General features: G+C 38.6%; 1 non-coding gene across 1 annotated transcript; it reads left to right on the forward strand.

Moving 5' to 3' along the window:
- Nucleotides 1–7,738: 7,738 nt before the first annotated feature.
- On the forward strand, nucleotides 7,739–7,810 carry TRNAE-CUC (transfer RNA glutamic acid (anticodon CUC)). The gene has a single exon. It is a non-coding gene; the product is annotated as a tRNA-Glu (tRNA).
- The last annotated feature ends 11,984 nt before the right edge of the window (nucleotides 7,811–19,794 follow it).

Genomic DNA, 19,794 nt, shown 5'->3' on the forward strand with positions numbered 1-19,794 from the left:
AGAATAAGATATAGTATATAAAGTTATTGGGGAAATCTTAGTACACTACAGATCAAACCTCATTAGAATGTGTACTTCTTAAGAAAAGGGTAATCTCTAAGAGTTCGGGCTCTGGCTTCAGACTGTGGCTCCATCACATGCTGACCTTGGGTAAATTACTTAACCTCTGTATCTGTAAAAGGGGGATGATAATAGTACCAAATTTCAGGGTGGATATAGGGATTAAATGAGATAATCTGTGAATGACGCTTAGGCTAAAGTCTAGAATGTGACCTTCAAGAAAAGTTAGGTATTTTTATAGCAATATACATTATTATAATAAAGGTTTTCTTTTTAAAAAATTGCATCCTTAGCACCCCTCACTGTACTTAGCTAATAGAAAGTGCTTGGTAAATGCTGAGTTGATGAAAAATTGTAATGCTACACTGATTTTATGGATATGAGGGCCTCTATTAAAAATGAAAACTGATCTTTCTACCTCTGTTGAAGGGTAGAGGCCATTTTAGGGGAATTTAGGCAGAATTGTCATCTCACTTTTTCTGGGGTAAAGAACCCTGTATGATGAGACTTTGGGGGTAGACAGAGAGAAGCAGAAAGGCCTTCAGCTCTTAAAGGAAGAAAAGAGGGTCACTTGCCCTCCTTTTTTTTGCTCCTCAGGGCAGGAATTGGATAGTTGGAGACAATTGGATCCCTGAGTCCAGGCATCAGGTGTTCACCCAAGGGACTTCCTGGAGGAGGTGGGTATGAGTTCCACATCTTTGGGAACATCACCAAACAACAGCAACGATTATTGCAAATGTGTTCTGTATTTTTCTTACATATCTATCCAAGAATAGTTTTGTAATGAAGTATGTATGTCTGCTTCTGACCACAGCACTGGTAACCTCTCATGAAACTGGAGTTCCAGAAACACTGGCAAATACTGCTGCAACACCTTGTCAAAATGAAAGGTCCCTGGTAAGTAATGAGCTCACAACTACAGAAAGAATTGAAACTTCTTTGGGAGTTTTCTCGGTAAAGATGTTGAAGAGGAGATTTTTGTACTGGTTGGTGAGTTTAATCTACCAGCACCAAGAAAGTTCATTCTATAGTGGTTAAACCCATCCTGCTTTTCCTAGCACAAAGAGAAACACACCTCCTTGCACACACCTGATGTAGGCTTGTTGAGACACAGGAGTTCCATGGGAGGGAAACACTGATGACATCTTGGAGGTCTGTGCGGGAGCCATCTTGCACCTAAGGAGGCAGAATAGAGTTCACTATTTAATAGTGTTGAAGGCAGTAGCTCATTTTCACAGCTGGGGTCATTGGTCCAGAACATCTTAGATACCATCTTGAGTTTTGAGAAGAATGTAAATAGGTCCTTTTGTGGATAGGCCTAGGTTCAGTGCTTCTCTCGGCTTGTTATGAAGAAGAGGTAGAAATCTTGTTTAAAGAGGAGGTAGAAATCTCATCTAAAGAGAAGGTAGAAATCTCCTTGTCATTTGAAAAGAGAAAGAGCCTGCCAGAGTGTATTGAGAAAGAAATACTGACATATATAGGAACGGATTGCTGTCTGGGCGCCTGTTAGTAGGTAGAATGTATGGCTGCTTATTTAGAATAAGCCCCCCCCCCCAAATTTGTCCCTTTCTTTTATTCACAGTTAATTAAAAAGTATCTACCCTTGGACAGTTTCTGCTGCCTTATTTCTGCTAAAAATAGTCTATTTAATAGCTTGAGAATTCTTTTTTTTTTAATAATTTCTGGAAAACTTATTTAAATAATCTAGTGCTAAGATATAATTTAAAATGTTGAAATGAATCCCTAAACTCAAAGTGATGTTAAGTGGTGATTGTTTTCTGGACTTATTTGAGTGAAAGAAAATTACAGTGCAATAAGCTGAAAAGGGAGTTTTTCGAAGGAAATAGAGATTCACAGAAAGTTGCAAAAAATGTACAGGGAAGTCCCAGGTTTTCCCCCAGTTATCTCCCAAAGATAACATCTTGCATAACTACAGTAAATATCAAAACCAGAAAATGACATTGGTATGATCTTTAGAGCTCATTGAGATTTCACTAGTTTTACACATGTTCTTGCCTGTGTGTGTGTGATTTCTATGCAATTTTATCATCGGTATAGATTCTCCTACCACCACCACGATAAGCTACAGCGGCGGTCTGCAAACTTTTTGGCACCAGGGACCGGTTTCATGGAAGACAATTTTTCCACGGACCGGGTGGGAGTGGGGGAAGAGATGGTTCAGTGGTGATGTGAGCGATGGGGGGCCATGGGGAGCAGCAGATGAAGCTCCACTGTCTGCAGCTCACCTCCTGCTGTGCGGCCCGGTTCCTAACGGGGGGGGGGGGCGGTTGGGGACCCCCGAGCTACAGGACTGCTGTATCACTCCTACAAAGGTACCACACCTACCCTTTTTTTTTTTTTTTTTTTTTTTTTTGCGGTACGCGGGCCTCTCACTGTTGTGGCCTCTCCCGTTGCGGAGCACAGGCCCCGGACGCGCAGGCCCAGCGGCCATGGCCCACGGGTCCAGCCGCTCCGCGGCATGTGGGATCTTCCCGGACCGGGGCACGAACCCGCGTCCCCTGCATCGGCAGGCGGACTCTCAACCACTGCGCCACCAGGGAAGCCCCACACCTACCCTTTTACAGTCACCTCCATCCTCCTCCCCACCCCATCTAATTCCTGTCAATCACTAATATGTTCTCATCTCTATCATTTCAAAAATTCTAGATAAATGGAATCATACAGTGTATAACCTTTTGGATTGGCTTTTTTTTTTTAATTCAGCATAATTCCCTTGGGATCTATCCAAGTTGTTATATGTATCAATAGTTTGTTCTTTTTTTTTGAGAAATAGTCCATGGTATGTGTGTACCACAGTTTAACCATTCACCCACTGAAGGATGTTTCCGTTGTTTCCCGTTTAGGCTATTATGAATAAAGCTACTATAAACATTCATGTGCAGATTTTATGTGAACATAAATTTTCATTTTTCTGGTATAAATGCCTAAGGGTACAATTGATGGGTGCATAATTAGTTTTATAAGAAACTGCCAAAGTATTTTCCAGAGTGGCTGTACGATTTTACATTCCTATCAGCAAAGTATGTGCGATAAATAACATGTTTTTAATGTATTAAATGAACTTATTAAATTGCAGTATAGTCAAACGTTTCTTTTACTATCCACTACTCTACTGACTGTAATTGCTTGTTTACTTGAACCCCGCCAGACTAAACTTCAAGATCAGGCATCCTGTGCCTAACATAGTGACTTGCATATAATAGACAGTCAATAAACATTTGTTCAGCAAATGAACAAATTAATGAACAGAAGAAGAATAGCTGAGTCAGGTTGAAATCAAGTTGAAAAATTACATTGCCCATAAATTATAACGAGAACTGAATTTGAATTGGATGCCATGATTTTTCTTCCAATATATAACATTTTCAAGTCAGAAATTGGCAGTCCATAAGGTAAGTCATTTGTGGGTCAATTAATAAAAACTAAATGCCTATTATGTGGCACCAAGGTTATTTGTTGTAGTACTTTGTTAAGAGCAAAAAATTGAAAATAATCTAAATGACCAATGATATAAAACTACTTTAATAAAATATCTATACAATGGAATACCATGCAGTTATCAAAAATAATGAAAAAACTCTTTATGTAAAGAATGGACATGGTTCAAAAGAAATTAATTTAAAAAAAGGGCATAGAAGAGTATGTAGAGTATGCCCCTGGTCATGTAAAATTTTAAACAAGGAAATTAAAAGAGAAAAGATACATGCATAAAGATGTTAATTCTCCATTAATCAGTTTACAAAGTAGAGGGTGTGCCTGCACCACCTTATGCTAGAAAGTAATTGCTCAAAAATTTATAGGGACATGTCAAAAGAATACAGGAGCCAGCTTACAGGGACTCCTTCTGGCCATATCTGGAGCAATTTAAGTATTAATAATGACAGCAGTAGATTATAACACATTGACTAAAACCACAAAAATAAAAAAAGAATGAGTCCAAACTGATATTTTAAAATTAAATAAAGAATAAAAAGAGGGAGTACAGAAAGGAAAGTTCTTTACAGGTGAATAATAAAATTACACCGTTTTGTAGTCAACATAGTAGTAATTGATTCAGGCAAGCATCATTGGTGGATGCTAAAACCACTGGGTGAAATTTTACAGGGGAACAGAAAATTCATACATTTTCAAAGTATTACTTCCATGGTGATATTTGCTTTTTTTTGTTGTTGTTGTTATTTGTTAATTACAAGTGTAAAGGGTAACTTTACAACGGAGAAATATGGCAGACACCTTCACCAAATGATCAGACTTACTGTGTTTGTTTCCTATTGGTGCTGTAAAAAATTCACCACAAACTTAATGGCTTACAACAGCACAAATTTATTATCTTACGGTTCTGTAGTCCAGAATTCTGACATGGGTCAGAATCTAGGTGTTGGCAGAGCTGCTTTCTTTCTGGAGGCGCTGAGGGAGAACATTTTCCTTGCCTTTTTCAGTTTCTAGAGGCCCCTTGCATTCCTTAGCTCATGGTCCCCTTCCTCCATCTTCAAAGCCAGTTAAACGCTGGTAGAGTCTTCCTGGGATCACATCACTGGGACTCCAACTCTCCAGTCTCCCTCCTTGACTGAAAAGGACCCCTGTGATGATTTCCGGCCCACCCAGGTAATCCAGGCTAATCTCTCTCTCTCAAAATCCTTAATTTAAACACATCTGCAAAATTCCTACTGCCACATGAAGTAATATTCATATATTCTGGAGATTAGGACAGGTACATCTCTGTGGGAGCCATTATTCTGCCTACCACATTTACCATTAGAGATAACACAATACATCAGCATTATTTGAATTATGATAAAATGCACTGAGAAGGACATATCACTTAAGGTAGTTTTCCTGACAAGAGAAATATTTGTCTAAATTGAGGGACTTTCTGAAGCAAATGTCTTCCACTATTCAATGCTATAAAAAAAAAAAATTGGGGAATTGTTTCAGATTAAAGGAAGGAGACTACAGAAACTTGGCAATTAAATGCAGTGTATAATCCTTGAATGGATCCTGGATAAAAATGAAAAAGTATAAAAGGTGTTAGGACAATTGAAAAATTTGACTATGAACTGTATCATAAATAATATTGTATTAAATTTAAATTTCCTAAGTGTGATAATTGTATTGCTTGTTCTTAGGAAATATATGGTATAGGTTTTCGAAGTAAAGTATCATGGTGTCTGCAACTAACCTCAAATGGTTCAGAAAAAGGATCCAAGAGAAAGCAAATATGGCAAAATATTGACAACTGGTGAATCTAGATTAGTACTATAAAATAGAAATATAATGCAAGCCATATATATATATATCAATAATTTTAAATATTCTAGTAGCTAGGTTAAAAACAAAGAAGAAAGTGAAATTAATTTTAATATTTTAACTCATATTCAATTAGCATTTAAAATGTGCTCAATGTAAAAATTATTAATGAGATATTTTACTTTTTTTTTTTTTTTTCTTCTTTCTTTCTTTCTTTCTTTCTTTCTTTCTTTCTTTCTTTCCATACTAAGGCTTAAAAATCCAGTATGCGGGCTTCCCTAGTGGCGCAGTGGTTGAGAGTCCGCCTGCCGATGCAGGGGACGCGGGTTCGTGCCCCGGTCTGGGAAGATCCCACATGCCACGGAGAGGCTGGGCCCGTGAGCCATGGCCGCTGAGCCTGCGCGTCCGGAGCCTGTGCTCTGCAACTGGAGAGGCCACAGCAGTGAGAGGCCTGCGTACCAAAAAAAAAAAAAAAAAAAAAAAAAAAATCCAGTATGCATGCAACACTTATAGAACACCTAAACTCTTACTAACCACATTTCAGTGCACAAAAGTCACACGGTGGATGCTGGTACTACTAAATTAGCACAGGTCTAGATGAAGGGTATATGTGTGTTCAATGTTCTATACTTGTAGTTTTCTGTAGGTTTGGGATGTTTCAAGATAAAAAGTTGGGGAAAAAAGAAATAGATATTTCTAGGAAATAAATAAAATTTAAAATAGCATAGACAATTTCTAGGAGGATACAGAAGAAACTGTTAACACTGGTCAACTCTGGGAATAAGAAATGAAGAGTGATAAAAGAGGAATGATGGTTCTCGCTGTACCCTTTCGTACCTTTTGTACAAGACTGTGACTAAACCTATTAAAACAAATTTAAATTATTCTAAAAGTAATATCTGCTTTATCTTTTAATTCAAAACCAGATGCTCTTTCATGCTAAGCTCTGAAAACCCCCAGTTGAGAAGTAAAAGCTCCACCTACTGCACTCGATTTCCTAAAAATTCCTTGATATAGGAAAGGGGTGTGGGTCCCATCTAAAATATAGTAGTTGTTTAGAAATTTCTTCTGGTGATGTTTCCATCTTTACTTATTAGTTAATAAGTCATTTTAATCTTCCTGTTTGCATATTATTAAATAATTTTAGATAAGTTTTATCAGTAATCTAAACTCCGTTTCTGAGTTGCTGAAAACAAGAAAAAATATTCTAGCTCAGGCTCACCTCAATTCTAGGTGATGGACGAAGGCTGTAATTCACAATGGCGCCGGAGGTTGTGCGCAAGTTCATTACAAATTTATATCTGTTTTACTTAAGCCTCCTTCCATTTTGCAGCGGAGCGGGGTCTCTAGGGTTACATTTGTCCAACTGTAACGGTTGACGCTTTCAAAGCTGAGTTACATCCTATTGTCTTCTGCTCGTATTTCGTGAGGGCTTCCGAACTGAGGCTGGGCTGGAAGGTTTCTTGACTCCTTTGGTAATTGCATCATTTCCTGGCCGTTTCTCATACATAATGCGGAGAAAGGAAGCACTTGCACAGATAATAACAGCTTGAAAAACAGGAGGATAATGGAAACAGTGCGTTTTAACGCTGTTTACGTGTTTAAAACGCGTTTTACTCCGATCCGGGTGCAGATGCCCTGGTTCTTCACTAAGCGAATTACCCACAGCCCTCCCAGTTTCGTTAATCTGACTCTCAAATAAGTAAATTAAGTAGTCGCGTCCTAAAGGCCACGAGGCCCTTCATCACCCACGCTTACAGAGCATCTGCTCTGTGCCAAGCTCTACACCGGGAAACACTCTCCGCCCGTGGCAATCTTACCGTTAGATTTAGTAAAATGTTTAGTGGGATTTAACATCTGCGTGAGAGGGAAAGACAAAGACATACACAGAGAGAGAAAGAGGTTAGATTTAGGAAGAGCAGCTACATGATTGAGAAAATGATAAAGCAAATTGCAAGGTTCTGGACAGTACTTTAACATTGTCTAGATATAGATATTTACATGTTACATAATTAGGATGAAATCCCAGGACGTCTTTTCCAGCATGGCAGTCGGAAGTGGATTCGATTTGGAGGATCCAGCCTTTCCCCTTAGGAGCCGCCGCGGAGATCGCCTGAGAGCGCAGATCATTTGCCGGGTTTAGTCAAGTGAAGAAATTCAACAGTTCCTCCCGTATCCTCCTAGAAATTGTCTATGCTATTTTAATTTTATTTATTTTATTTTTTATTTCCTAGAAATATCTATTTCTTTTTTCCCCAACTTTTTATCTTAAAACATTGCAAACCTACAGAAACCCAAAACAGGAACGAAGTGGGCAGGGCTTAGAGGCAACAATCTCTTTTTTTATTGGCCAGGTTTACGTGACGATTTCTAAAGAAATAAATACACTGAGAGAGAAAAGCTAGCAAGTTCCCTGGTGGTCTAGTGGTTAGGATTCGGCGCTCTCACCGCCGCGGCCCGGGTTCGATTCCCGGTCAGGGAAGAAGCTTTTCTTGCTTGCAAACGAGTTATGATGGTTGTTACCGAATTTTTTCTATTATACAAATTCAGTTAGCTTTGAATATTATTGAACCTAAGATTTAAAATACGCCATACCTTTTTACAGATATTTGCAATCAAATAAGCAACAAAATGATCCCTGATTCTAAAGTACTCTAAATACAACTACGTCACTTATAAATTTGCGTTTTCCAGCTTTGGAAATAGTTTGGATGTGTATACAAGCATTAATTTATTGAGCCTTTGTTAATCTGGAGCTTCGTTTGACTAATAAGAGGAGGAAAATCATTTTAGGAGGGATTATACCTATTTTGCATCACGCTGAGAGTCAAGTTTCATATATTCAGATTTTGTGCTTTGTAGATTGCGTATGTTGGAGCTGTTCTTACCCGGTTCTTCTTTATGAATCTAAGATCTTTTCTGAGATATGTTGGTTAATTATCAAGTAGCTGCTTTATATTTTCTGTTACTAACACACTGTAGTAATTATTTTACCTGTTGTATTTTAACTTTTCTCAAAGACCTTCACGCAAATATGGCAAATTTCTTGCATCCAGTATGTCGATTCCCTGTAGGTTAATCATATAGGTCTTTCAAAAGTAGTTAAGTATCATTTGGAATTCTTACATTCAGGGCAAAGAAGGACACTGGGAATTCCCCAAAAGAGAATATGGAAATGTTGGAGTCAAAAAGAAGATAAAATGGTGCTATATAGACATTACATTTCTTTTAAATCCTGAAGTTTCAAAATCATTCTAACCTTTGCTAACTTTTAAGCTACTGGGGTTTTTTTTTGACCATTTCATTTTAAGCCTGAAATTTCACAATAGCACAGAAATAAACCAAGAGCTTAATTACAGCTCCTGTGGCTTTGTCTTACTTTCCTTTTAGCTGTGCTGAGCCTGGTTTGGAAGAGGAAAAGGAAGAGTATTTATTAATGGCCCAGGGGGTAGGAAAAAGCAGAAGTGTTTAAGGAGTCTTTCATTGAGGAATTAAGACAGAAATATATTTCTTATTATTATCGCCATTAACAAAAACAAAGGCACCTTTCCTCGACTCTTTGCTATGTGGTAAGTACTTCAAATAATTGAAATATGTAATGAGGGAAGGGAGAAAGAAGTGGATATGAGAATGAAAATGGAACTGGAAAACTGGTTCCCAAAATAACCTAGAGGCTAGCAGGATCTGGAAAGCCTGAGAAAGTGGGAATGGGCATTTAATCTTAGGGGATCCAGGATGACCAAGGCCTGGGCATCCAGTGTGGCTGTACCAGGCTGGCTATAGAAGGGCACCTGTGCTAGGGAACAGTGCACGTCCGGGTAAGACAGATTAGTGCAGCCAGATTTTGGAGGACTTTAAGACAATCTATGGAGTTACAAAGGGAATGCAAGAAGCCTTGGTATTTGATAGGATAGAAAAGCTTAAGAATAATAGGGAAGAATCAGTAATGACAATATGAGTTGTGTTCTATGTGGTTAGTAAAGTTGGAGTGGCATGAAAAGTGGTAGGGAGGTTGAGGTGGGGAAACAGACTTGGGACAGAAGGTAAGTTCAGTTGGATCCCAGCTGTGGCAGCACAGGTAAACGGTGGTTGGAAATACTGGATGGAACTTAGGAAGGTAGGGATTTTGGAGCTATTAGCTTAGAAGTTTGAGAAGATATGAGCTCTCTCAAAAAGAGAATCTAGAAAAAGGACAGAAGACCAAGTAATAAACCAAGGTGAGAATATATTATAGGAGAATGGGAAGAAGTAGAATAACTATAAAGAAAACAGCAAAGGAGCAGTAAGAGAGTTTATAACCAGATCAGAGAAATTCAAGAAGGAAGTAGCAGTGAAGAGAATAGGATATTGTAAAAAGGTCAAAGAGAAGATGAAGGAGAGTTAAGTAAAGACGGGTGGTGAGACACGGCTGTTGGGTTCAGAATAGACCAGTGGAAGCCAGACCACAGTAAGCAACTCTGTCTAGGAGACCATAGCTTTAAACATGACTCCACGTGGTGAGGGTCTGGACTAGTGTGAGAAAGAGACAGCAAACCTATCAATAACTAGATATTGCAGAAGAGCAAATATGGAGAAGAAAAAGAGGTCTTAGGAAAGCAAAGAAAACACTCTTGTTCAGGAGCCAGAGACTGTGAAATAATCCTGTCCGCCAATATCAGCTGAGTTACCTTGGGAAACTGACTCAGCTTCTCTGAGCCTCTGGAGCTTTTTCTGTACAATGGAGATGCTACTAGCTCCCATGCATGTTTCACAGAATTATTGTCACTCATTCATTCATTCATTCACTGATTTAGCAAACACTTCTTAATTCTTCCTCCATGCCAGTCACTGTTGTAGGCACAGGTAAGAAAGGGCAGTAAGACTGTTTATCACAGTTGAGTAGGAATCAAAGGGGAAAATGATTAAGGTTTTGATTATGGCCTATTAATTTGGAAAGGGTGTTGATTCAGAACGAGGCACAGCAGGAAGTCAAGTTGCATTTAGGTTTGGACTAAAGAGAGGGCATCCAAGTGAAGCTGTCCTATACATGGGTTGACATTTTTGACTAATGATGATAGATTCTGAGGAGATTCATCTTTGAATTGAGAATTGAACCCTCAAGAATGGAAATGCATGCCAAGAGACTGAGTGCAGCAAGATGAAGAGTGGAGGTTTGCAAGCCTGACTGGCTAGAAGAGGACAAAGGAGGAAAGTCTGAAGGAGCAGAGTGAGGATAAGTCAAGGTCAAAGAAGTCAAAGAAGAAAGAGTCTGGAGATTGCAGGGTAGTTATTAATAGCCGTAGCATATTTCTCTTGTTTGATTTATTTTTTAATGGAGTTTTATTTTGTTATGGTTAGAATCATTTTGTGTTTTATCTATTCTACTGTTTTTTTATGTATATATACCACTATTTATTTATTTATTATTTTTTTAATGTAAATTTTTTTTTTTTTTTTTTTGCCACACTGCACAGCTTGGGGGATATTAGTTCCCTGACCAGGGATTGAACCCCGGCCACCACAGTGAAAGCCCTGAGTCCTAACCACTGGACAGCCAGGGAATTCCCTCTACTCTTATTTTTAGTCAGTTTTTCTACATGACATTGTCATTTAGACACAGAAATATATCACATGACCTACACATAGTATGAAATTACTGCTTCGTAGAGCCAGAATATTGTGCTCCATTTCTGTGCTTTCAAAGAGTGGGGAAATGCTGAAGGACTGTCTGCAGAAATACTCTACATATGAAGAGGCTCTTTAAGGGTAAAGGAATAGAAATTATTTAACCTGCAGAAAATATAGCAGGAGTTATTTGCTGTATACCAAAAATATATTTCTGGACCTGTTAAATTACTTTATTTAAATAAATAATCATCATTCACCCAGGGTTGGGCTACTACAGTGGACCTTGATTGGGCTGACAAATACTAGAATTATAAAGGATGTCTGAGAGTAACTAAGGTAGGAAGGAAAGGAAGGACTTTCAACAGCATCTAGTACAGTGTTTGACATATGGTTGGTGCTAAATCAATGAATTAAATAATCAATTAAACCAAGAAGTAGATTGCTAGGACTTCACTTGAAAGCTAACCCCTCATAATACTATTTTTTATGAATCACACCGCTATATTTCTGTTGAGAGCAGAAAGCAGAAAAAGAATTAAACTGAGTCATCCTGAATAATGTCTACCTCTTATTGTCTTCTTTTAGATGAATTTCTAAATTATTTCTATGAATTTCTATAATATACATAATATAATATATAGTACTTTTAATAATTTGTGTATTGTTTTGTGTAAGTTATGGTTTTGAATGCTGAATCCACAATATTAGAATCAATTCTTACAATTATCCTTGCTTTGTAGTTTAGGAAACTTAGAAAGTTTATAACTTATTTATAAGTTATACAAGTATGTCATACAAATATGTTGGGGAACCAGGATTCCCGCCTGGATTTGCCCAGCCTAAATCCTGTATTCTTTAAGACTCCCCAGCTACAACAAATTTTCTGGTGGCACTATGGAGTGTTCTTTAGAGCAGTCTTTACAAATAGGGTGGTTCATGGGGGAGTGTTCCATAGAAGGAAAAAGGAATTGTATGATATCTCAGGTTCTATTTCAAATGAATAATTGAACTCTATGCATTACAATTTTGGTGAGAGTCAATCCTAGCAGCTGCTTATTGGAGGTTACCAAATTCCCCAGAAAGTTGGGGAAAACTTTCAATTAAGAAATAGGTTTAGGGGCTTACCTGGTGGCGCAGTGGTTAAGAATCCGCCTGCCAACATAGGGGACACGGGTTCGAGTCCTGGTCCAGGAAGATCCCACATGCTGTGGAGCAACTAAGCCCGTGCGCCATAGCTACTGAGCCTGTGCTCTGGAGCCCGCGAGCCACAACTACTTAAGTCTGCGTGCCTGGAGACCATGCTCTGCAACAAGAGAAGCCACTGCAATGAGAAGACCACACACCGCGACGAAGAGTAGCCCCCGCTCACGGCAACCAGAGAAAGCCCGCATGCAGCAACAAAGACCCAACGCAGCCAAAAATCAATAAATTAAATAAATTAAAAGAAAAAAAAGGTACTCTTAAAAAACAAAAAAGAAGTAAGTTTAACAGCAAACACAACATACTTGCATTTATTGGATGAGCATGTTGATTTGTGAAAGTGTTTCTTTCTTCAGCATAATTTTTATTTAATTAAAACTAATCTTTGCCACATCTCCATGTTGATCACTATTATCTTATTGACTTAAATAAAAATGGTTCTTTTTTTCCATTTTCCTCATTTAATGAGTAGGCTATAGAAAAAAATGTGTTTACATTAGTTACATAAAAGAAAAGAAATTTAAATTTAAACCATGGACACACTTGATCAATTACTTTTTTCTGCTTATTACATCTTCTGAATTTTTATAATATATGTAACATAATATACGGTACTTTTAATAATTTCCTATTGTTTTGTGTAAGCTATGGTTTTATAAATTCCTTGAAGTTTGAGTTCATAAAATGTACTTCTGTCTTACAAAGTGATAATCATATAATTGGTGCTCAAAATTGTTGTTGCTTTTTGGTCTTATTAGTATGATTCCTGAAAGCAATAATGATAGTAAGCCAGGAGCTTCATGAGGACAGGGTCTACATCATATTCATCTTTGTATCCTCTAGACAATGACAGTACTTGGCACATAGTAGCAAATCAAATGACTCGAGTGGATAAATGAAAGAATGAGGCAAAAAATTGAAACTGGCACTTTTCAGAAGAAACGTGGTCACCAATAAACCTTTGAAAAGAGGACTGACTTCTTGTGTAACCAAGAAATGCACATTAAAACAAGAGAGTCTGATTATACCCATAAATTAGCAAAAATGGAAAAATCTAACAATATCAAGTGCTGGTAAGGATATAGACTGAAACTTGTATACGCTAAAGGTGGGAGTGTAAATTGGTGTGATAAAATAACTTTGAAAAATAATTTGTTATTATCTAGTAAAGTTGGAGGTTCTCATGCCCAGCTATTCAATCCCCTGGGAGAAATCCTGCACGTAAGCTCCAGAAGACATATACAAGAATGTTCACAGTAGTACCATCATAATAGACCCAAACTGGAAGCAACCTAAATGTCCATCAAGAGTAGAAGAGCTGGGCTTCCCTGCTGGCAAAGTGGTTGAGAGTCCGCCTGCTGATGCAGGGGAAACGGGTTCGTGGCCCGGTCAGGGAAGATCCCACATGCCGCAGCGCGGCTAGGCCCGTGAGCCATGGCCGCTGAGCCTGCGCGTCCGGAGCCTGTGCTGCCCAACAGGAGAGGCCACAACAGTGAGAGGCCCGCGTACCGCAAAAAAAGAATAGAAGAGCTAAATTATATTGTGGTATAGTCGTAAAATGAAATACCACAGAGTGGTGAAAACAAATGGATCACAGCTCCTCTTATCAACATGGTGAATCCCAGAAAAATACTACTTAATTTAAAAAGCAAATCAAATACAGAATGATCTCATTTCATATGCAGTTTTAAAATGCTAAATGAAAACTATTACTTATTGATATGTACATGGATGGTAAACTATAAATAAAGCAACATAGTGGGTGTGCCTGGTTAATAGAGATATGGAGAAAGGATTCAATGAAAAGCACACAGAGCTCTTTCAAAGTACTGGTAGTGCTAAGCTGGGTGGTGAGCACACAGGTGTTGTCTCCTTTGATTATTTATAACACGTATATCATTTTTCTCTACCAATTCAATATTTCATTAAAATAAAAAACAAAAAGGAATGAATGATAATGTTTGAATAAAGTCTTTGGGATAATGACATGCAAGCAATATTTAGATGAGCAAAAATTCCACTCCTCTCAATTGCTGTAGGTTTTTTTTTTTAAACATCTTTATTGGAGTATAATTGCTTTACAATAGTGTGTTAGTTTCTGCTTCATAACAAAGTGAATCAGCCATATGCATACATACGTCCCCATATCTCCTCCCTCTTGCGTCTCCCTCCCACCCTCCCTATCCCACCCCTCTAGGTGGTCACAAAGCACCGAGCTGATCTCCCTGTGCTATGCGGCTGCTTCCCACTAGCATCTATTTTAGGTTTGGTAGTGTATATATGTCCATGCCACTCTCTCACTTTGTCCCAGCTTACCCTTCCCCCTCCCGGTGCCCTCAAGTCCATTCTCTACGTCTGTGTCTTTATTCCGGTCCTGCCCCTAGGTTCTTCAGAACCTTTTTTTTTTTTTTTTTTAGATTCCATATATATGTGTTAGCATACGGTATTTGTTTTTCGGGCCTCTCACTGTTGTGGCCTCTCCCGTTGCGGAGCACAGGCTCCGGACGCGCAGGCTCAGCGGCCATGGCTCACAGGCCCAGCCGCTCCGCGGCATGTGGGATCCTCCCGGACCGGGCACGAACCCGTGTCCCCTGCATCGGCAGGCGGACTCTCAACCACTGCGCCACCAGGGAAGCCCTGTTTTTCTCTTTCTGACTTACTGCACTCTGTATGACAGACTCTAGGTCCATCCGCCTCACTACAATAACTCAAATTCGTTTATTTTTATGGCTGAGTAATATGCCATTGCATATATGTGCCACATCTTCTTTACCCATTCATCTGTCGATGGACACTTAGGGTGTTTCCATGTCCTGGCTATTGTAAATAGAGCCGCAATGAACATTGTGGTACAGGACTCTTTTTGAATTATGGTTTTCTCAGGGTATATGCCCAGTAGTGGGATTGCTGGGTCATATGGTACTTCTATTTTTAGTTTTTTAAGGAACCTCCATACTGTTCTCCATAGTGCCTGTATCAATTTACATTCCCACCAACAGTGCAAGAAGGTTCCCTTTTCTCCACACCCTGTCCAGCATTTATTGTTTGTAGATTTTGTGATGATGGCCATTCTGACCAGTTTGAGGTGATACCTCATTGTAGTTCTGATTTGCATTTCTCTAATGATTAGTGATGTTGAGCATCCTTTCATGTCTTGGCAATCTGTATATCTCCTTTGGAGAAATGTCTATTTAGGTCTTCTGCCCATTTTTGGATTGGGTTGTTTGTGTTTTTTTTTTTGATATAGAGCTGCATGAGCTGCTTGTATACTTTGGAGATTATCCTTTGTCAGTTGCTTCTTTTGCAAATATTTTCTCCCATTCTGAGGGTTGTCTTTTCGTCTTGTTTATGGTTTCCTTTGCTGTGCAAAAAGCTTTTAAGCTTGAGTCCCATTTGCTTATTTTTGTTTTTATTTCCATTTCTCTATGAGGTGGGTCAAAAAGGATCTGGTTGTGATTGATGTCATAGAGTGTTCTGCCTATGTTTTCCTCTAAGAGTTTTACAGTGTCTTGCTTTACATTTAAGTCTTTAATCCATTTGGAGTTTATTTTTGTGTATGGTGTTAGGGAGTGTTCTAATTTCACTCTTTTACATCTAGCTGTCCAGTTTTTCCAGCACCACTTATTGAAGAGGCTGTCTTTTCTCCACTGTATATTCTTGCCTCCTTTATCAATATTGCTGTAGTTTTTAATGGCGTTTTTTTCTGAAGTAGGAAAGTTCCAGGCAGGTTGAAAACGATAAATGTGAAAATAAACCACAAGGTGGCGTCCTAGTCTCATGTGTCTCATTCAGACACGCTTAATCCAAGTAACCCTTACTTACCTTGGAAATGTTGGATATAGTCAAAATCTAGAGTTTACTGTATTCATAAGGAGCAACAGAGGATTTTTTTTCTTTTAGCTTCTTTCTTCTCGTTTCATATGCTTGATTTTACTTGCATATGTACTGTGCTATCAGATTAAATTTGGGGGGAAGCAATTCAGATAAACTCGATACAACAAGTATGCAGGTCTAGCGTATGACATTTATTCATTCATTCCTCATTCAGTCAGTCATGCATTCATGTATTCAGTCACTTAACTAACATCCACACATATCTTTTGAACTTCTCTTCTGTACCAGACACAGGGCAAAGAGGCCCTGGAAACAATGATGAACGGAAACATTGTCACTATCATTTGCTTTCAGTGTAGCGGTGGAGACAGATTAATCATATAACCACAAGTTTAAGTTGCAACTGACAAATTCTGTGAAAGAGAAGTATGTGGCTTACAAGATTCCACAATATGCTTTTGAGCCAGTTGGCGATGTTAGAGGAGTGATCCATCTCTCAAGATGTGAAAAATCAGATGTGTTACCTAGGTCAGAAGGAGAGAAAAGAACATTGTGAGTAAACGGAACACGTGCAAGGCCTTGTAGCCGGAGAGAGCAAGGAGAAAAAGGGCTGGAAAAACGGGGGATGGCTGGGTAGCAATTCAGAGGTAGCAGAGATAGGTGAGGAGAGGTCTAAGAAGTGGGCAGGGGACAGATCTTGCATGGTCTTGTGGCTTGAGGTTAAGGATTTTGTCTTCATTCTAAGAGTATTAGGGAGGCACAGAAAGGAGGGTGGGAGCAGCTCAAAGTCCCTGCCCAGTCACTGGTGAGTCAATAGCTTCATCAGGGTTTATGACAGATTCTGCCTTAAGTGCTAGACAGTGGCACGACTCTGTCCGCCTATGTGTGATTAGCTTTTTGATAGTGAAGGACATCATTTAGAAACAGTAATATAATTTCAATCTCGGCTGCATTTATTAGATTTAAGATTTTTCTTTTAAAGAAACATGACTTCATTGTATTTATTTTGGATCAAATGAAAAGCCATAGCTTTTTGAAGACAGAAAACATAAAGTGTGCTCTCCTAACAAATAAATAGATCTATTTAGCTCATCCACAACAAAATAAAAACCTTTGGCACCTAAAATATAAAAGGTATGAAAGAAAGTGTTTCGTTTATGGTCATACTGTCTCAGAAAGAACCATGTATTGGCAATTAGGAGACTTGGGTTAGGAGACGACTGTGGGGAAAGATCATCGAACTTCACTGAGCTTCTGCTTTTTTCACCTGCTAAGTGAAGCACTTGGTCTAGGTTATGTTCTTCCAACTCTGAAATTCTGTGAATCTCTAAATATATTCAAAAAGAAATATGTACATGCTATTAATTTAAAGAGAATGGGTATTGGGGGACTACCTGGGCATGTATTTGAGTAAAGTTGTGTGAATGGGACTGAATGAGACTTATTTAGGATCTTAAGACTTTTTTTTTTTTTTTAACTTTTTGGCCACACCACGTGGCACATGGGATCTTAGTTCCCCCACCAGGGGTCGAAACTGCACCCCCTACAGTGGAAGCATGGAGTCTTAACCACTGGACTGCCAGGGAAGTCCCTTAAGACATTTTAAATGAACTAAATTTGAATAAGCTACACTACCATTTGTTGATAGTATACCATGTGCAAGTCTTATGAACATTATCTCATTTAATCGTCCAAAAATCCTTGTGAGATAGATGTTGCTTTTTAAATCCTATTTTACTAATGAGAAAAACAAAGCTTACACAGATACAGAAATTTGTCCAGAGGCACACAATTAATACATCTCAAGATGTATCCAGATCTGTCTGATTTCAGAACTTGTCCTTTTAGTCATTATACTATTTATTATACCCACTGAAGAGTTGAGATTTTAAAAATGACTTAAAAATATTGAGTAGAATAGAGAGACATTAACTAGAATTATAAATATGGATTTCAAGTTATTTATAAGTGATTTGAATAAGTACCAAAATTTTTAATAAGCTGCCACATCTTAAACAAAACTGCTTAATAGATGTGATTTAACTAAGTTAAACATGCAGTGTCCTAGATAGGGCTATGAAACGGCACTACCATTTAGCAAAACACCTCCTTGCTAATATGTCTTTACTGTATCAGTAAGGGATATGCCTACAGAATTAAACTAATCTGTACATTTATAAAGAACAATTAAATAACTTTTACAATTCTCTCAGTTGTCATATCCTGAAAATAAACAGTGGTGAACTTTGTTTCTCCTTCTGTCTCAAGCTCCTGATACCCAAAGCAGGTAAGTTGCCTGCTGGACCTCGGCGTCTTGAGAAGCGACTAAAGGCACTTACATTGAGTTATTGCTCCTGTGTTGTTTTGTCTGTGGCTCCTGCTGTTGGGCACGCTTGGGGTTTGACAGTCACATCAAAGGGGTAGACTGTGTTGTGAGAGTAGTCAGCATGGGCCAGATAATTCATGGGTTTATTGCTGAGACCTGTTCCCATGATAGTCATGGTCAGGTGGTACTTGGTGTTTAAGTCTGTTCTCTTGGTGTAAAACATATGTCTTAAGCCTGCTGAATGACTCAGCAGTTGTTGACTCATGGATATTTTTGGGGGGGCTTTCTGAATTTTGAAAGGGGACACAATGGCCCATCAAGCCTCCTTATTGTAGCAGTAAAGGATGTTTGTCACCATAGGCAATGCTTGCCCCCTGAGCTTGACTGTGCCCTCATCTGATGTCACCAGGCTGTCTGTGAGTTTTGATGTTACAGCACTCAACCATTTGTACTATGCTATGCTTATCTTTCTGCTGTCAGAAATATGTCAAAATAACAAAATAAATTTAACAGGGGCTGCTTGTGAGACAAAGAAGTGACTGGCTTAGTTCCTGTTTAGGAAGTGGCTGGTGACTGTGACTGAGAAGTGTGTTATGATGACAATAAAATATGGCCTGTGTGCCTCTGTGTTTTGCCCTCCTGACTGTGAACACGTCTCCATCATCTTGCCAGGCCCCAAGGGAAGCCTATTTAAAGCAGCTGTGCTGGGACAGACTGGCTAGGATATGGGAAGAGGCCAGCCATTGCTGGCCCAGGAGAAAATTTACACAAACAGAGCTACACGAAGCTCTGGTCGTGTTGTTTTGGTGGGAAAACAAAACAAAACAAAACAAAACAAACAAAAAGCACAGTCTTTGGGTTCTCTGCAATTAAGGAAAAAGGCTAAAAAAAAAAAGCAATGGAAGGCCTAGGAAGCAGGCAGAGTTTTATAGTTTTATAGTATGATAAATAATATTCAGTTCAATAGCTTATAATCAGGAAAGAAGGGGTTAACTCAAGATGCTCAAGATGTTGTTTCAGGAGTTTATGAGCAATATAAAATTTATCACCCTACTTATACAAGTGAAACATTATGAATAATAGCCATTCTTTGCAAAGTAGTTTTTCTTCCACAGGAGAAAATTTGACTGTTGTCACGGCAATGAAAACATAAAACTATTACAACGCAAGCTTAATGCACGAAACTTTAGAGTTAACTTGCCACTTTCTACCCCTTAAAAAATAAGCTTATAAGGCATTCTATTACATGCATATTCCATTTCATATGCATAAATCTCTTCATTCCCACAGACTAACAGAATGACAGCAGAGGTCAAGGAAACAGAATATTCAGTTCTCAGGAGACTAAGAATTTAGAGGCATATAAAAATGTCTCTGGATATAAGATTTTTGCAAAATTATACACATATAAACTGTTAACTGCTATAGAAAGCATGCTTAACTGCAGGCCAAAGAGTTTAGGTTAGTTAAAAACCCCTTCCTGATAACAAGACTTGTTA

The sequence above is a fragment of the Phocoena phocoena genome, chromosome 12 (assembly GCF_963924675.1).
Source record: "Phocoena phocoena chromosome 12, mPhoPho1.1, whole genome shotgun sequence".
In the NCBI taxonomy this organism is placed as follows: Eukaryota; Metazoa; Chordata; class Mammalia; order Artiodactyla; family Phocoenidae; genus Phocoena; species Phocoena phocoena.